The sequence below is a fragment of the Macaca nemestrina genome, chromosome 1 (assembly GCF_043159975.1).
Source record: "Macaca nemestrina isolate mMacNem1 chromosome 1, mMacNem.hap1, whole genome shotgun sequence".
Classification (NCBI taxonomy): Eukaryota; Metazoa; Chordata; class Mammalia; order Primates; family Cercopithecidae; genus Macaca; species Macaca nemestrina.
The window spans coordinates 81,761,110-81,764,184 of NC_092125.1; the positions used below are offsets into that span (position 1 = coordinate 81,761,110).

At 47.7% G+C, this 3,075-nt stretch overlaps 1 pseudogene; it reads right to left on the reverse strand.

Annotated features, from left to right (window-relative positions):
• Positions 1-320: 320 nt before the first annotated feature.
• On the reverse strand, positions 321-1,518 carry LOC105478183 (ubiquitin-like protein 7 pseudogene; annotated as a pseudogene).
• Between the last annotated feature and the right edge of the window lie 1,557 nt (positions 1,519-3,075).

Here is a 3,075-nt window from a genome sequence, read left to right on the forward strand (position 1 = left end):
AAAATAACTTTAGAAGTAACATTTGAGGGCATGGCTATCCTGCTTTGTAAATCTTGGCATGTTTTCGAAAGCTTGACGTAAAGACTACATTATATAAAACACTGTACCACTAGCAACTTCCAGGCAAAAATGGCTAAAGCATAAACAATGAAAAATGCACCCAGCATTTCAAATTAAGGCTTCCGAACATCATATCTCTTCATTTTTTTTTTTTTTTTGAGAGTTGACCATCAGGTAGGTATATTGGGGGAGGGAGAGATGGAGGCACCTTCATGAGTGCCTCCCATGGGCAGCAGCCTCTGAAACTTGCTGGGGGTTTAGGGGAAGCAGGGAGTTCATGGGGCTCCTCCAGCAAAGATGAGCTCCAGGGCTGCCGGGATGTCCACACCGGTGGCCTGCAGGGCCCGCAGGCTCAGCTCATTGTCCTGGATGCCCATGTCACATAGCTGCTGTAGCTGGGGCTGCCACTGGCTCTGAAGGCTGGGCTGCCCAGAGGCCTGAAGGGCATGCTGTAGAGCTTGGCTGAAGAGATCACTGGTGATGGGTGTCCCTGACTGGGTGCCAGGAGTCGGTGTGTGAGAGCTGCTCTCTGGAGTGCTGGCCAGGGCCAGGGCGGTGGCCAGCTCACTCTGGGTGATGGGCCGGGGCCCAGCAGCTCCACTGTACCCCAGGGAGGCTGGGCGGGAGCTGGGGGTACTGCTAGAGGGTGTGGACCTGGTGTTTGGGTGAAAGTCGTCCTCATCATCCGAGAGCCCTTCAAACAGGAAGCCACCTGTCATATCCCGGTATGAGCTGGAGGGCATGCTCCGGGAAGAGGAGTCAGTTCCTGGCATCGGGGCACTGCCTGCTACTGAGTGCAGAACCAGGACAATGGCATTGACGAGGGCTGGGTGAGCAGGCATCAACGTATCAAGCATATTGGGATCAGCGAAGACAGAGAAGAGGTCCTTGTCCTGGAGAACCCCAAGAGCAATGGGGTCACTGCTGAGGCCTGGGGTGGCCATAATGATCTGATCCAGAGATTCCTTATTGCTGAGCATCTTAAAGACCGCTTCCCTGTAAGAGGAGCTGCTGTGCAGGGCAGTGTGCAGCACCCAGAACTCTCTCATGGCAGCCACTTTGTCCACAGGTTCTGGTTTCTGATCAGGTTCGGGCCAGGACTTTTGCAGAACATGGACAGTGGACCCAGGTTGAATGCCATAGAAGTCAAGTGTCTGGTCATCTTTTACCTTCCGACCACAGTAGATCAGATCAATCAGCTCAGGGTCTGGAACAGACTCCTGGAGTTTGCCGGCAATAAGCTGCTTCAGAAATGAAATACTATAGCCCCCAAGCGAGTATTCTCCCAGTTCTGTCTCTGGCAACCGAAGAATAGACTTTGGAGCAAGTGGCTGGTCAGCCAGCTTCACCGCCAGGTGCCAGTCTGAGAGAGACATCCTCTCTCTTTCGCGCTCTCTCTTTCTCCTCGTCCCGCGGAAGGAACCCGGCCGCACTGCCATATCTCTTCATTCTTAAAGACAGGTGCACTGGGCTTGATTTGATGTGATGCCCAAATACAATGAAACTGTAATTTAGGGAGCTCAAGTTATGTTTGAATCAATGATAAATTAATACTATTGTTAATTTTCTTTTGGATGCCTTCTTCACATGCCAGAGATGATAATGTTCTGGTCTTCAATTAAATGAAAGATGGGATTAAATAATTCCCTGGGGAGCTAATTGGTAGATTTGGTGAAGCTGCTTTTCTCATGGAACCATATAGCCTCATGCTCTCTTCCTTGGGTATTTTCTTTGACACAAGTCTTTTTGTGCATTTGTCACTCTATGCAAGTGCTTAGCTCAGAATTGCTTCCTTTGGGGTATATGTAGTACTGCAGGAGAAGGATTGTTGCTGTGCCATGCAAAATCCAAGGAAGGACCCATGAATGAGCGGGACACAACCAAATTGTGTTGACAAGCATGGGAGGCTGGCAGATGGAGCCACTTACCAACTTGGCACCATGCTCTGAATCAAACCCAAGCCCTGCCTCTATTTTGATTAGTTAAAATTTTCAAGGACTGTTTGCCAGGTCAAAGCACAGTATGGATCAGAATTTATGTCCCATGGTGTCTCCAGCCTCTAGCATGAAATACCCCTCAACTTTAATTGGCTTTGGTCTCAGCCTGCTCACATAGGATCTTAGGCTCCTGCAAAGTTGCCCCTGAAAGTACGCAGAGGAGGCCCCCGTTTTCATGAACTGGATAGTGGGTGCAGCCATCATGATTGACATGTGGGCCATGTTCTGCCTCTCTCCTACTCCCATTCTCCTGAAAGTAAGAGTGGCTGGCATGGCTGGAGTGAGCCCCCAATGCCACTCTTCCCCTGCACTACCACAGCCACTGGTTTCAGATGTTCTACAGTACAAGGTGCTGTGTTTCCAGAATACGTATAATGAACATTGCTGTCCCCCACAGTGAGTCCTACTTTGTCATAGGGACACACATGCCTGCTGATCATATTCTTAGACTCCTAGTCTTTCATGCCAGACAGTATCTTCAGCCTTCGTCTGCTGCCGTCTCAACCCTGCCCCTGGTCCAGAAACCCGACTCAAATTTCCCTCAGCCACACTCAGGGCTCCAGTGCAATTCACATCTTGCAAAATGACTCCTCTCACCAGCCCACCAGCTCACCAGCTCACCAGACAGGCCTTGACAAGTTTACTCTCACTGAGGGATCAAGGAAAAATGCTCACACCAGAACTAATTTTATGCTGACAGTTTTGTTTTTTAAATATGAGGGAATAAATTCATAAATAAATAAATGAATAAACAAGATAGCTTTTCCTTACAGTAGAAAGTCAACAAATAGATGTAAAAGGAATGATATAAAAAAAAACCCAGCATTTGACAACCATCATCATTATCATACATTCAGGCCAGAACCATCAATGGATGCTAAAACTAGTGAGTAAAATTTGAAGGAACACATATGTAATCTCACAGTACCTTCCCACAAGATGCTTATTAATTATAAAGTAACTTTGCAAAGTAAAATAACATAATTATTTTAGAAAGTAATATTACCGTGGAGAAACT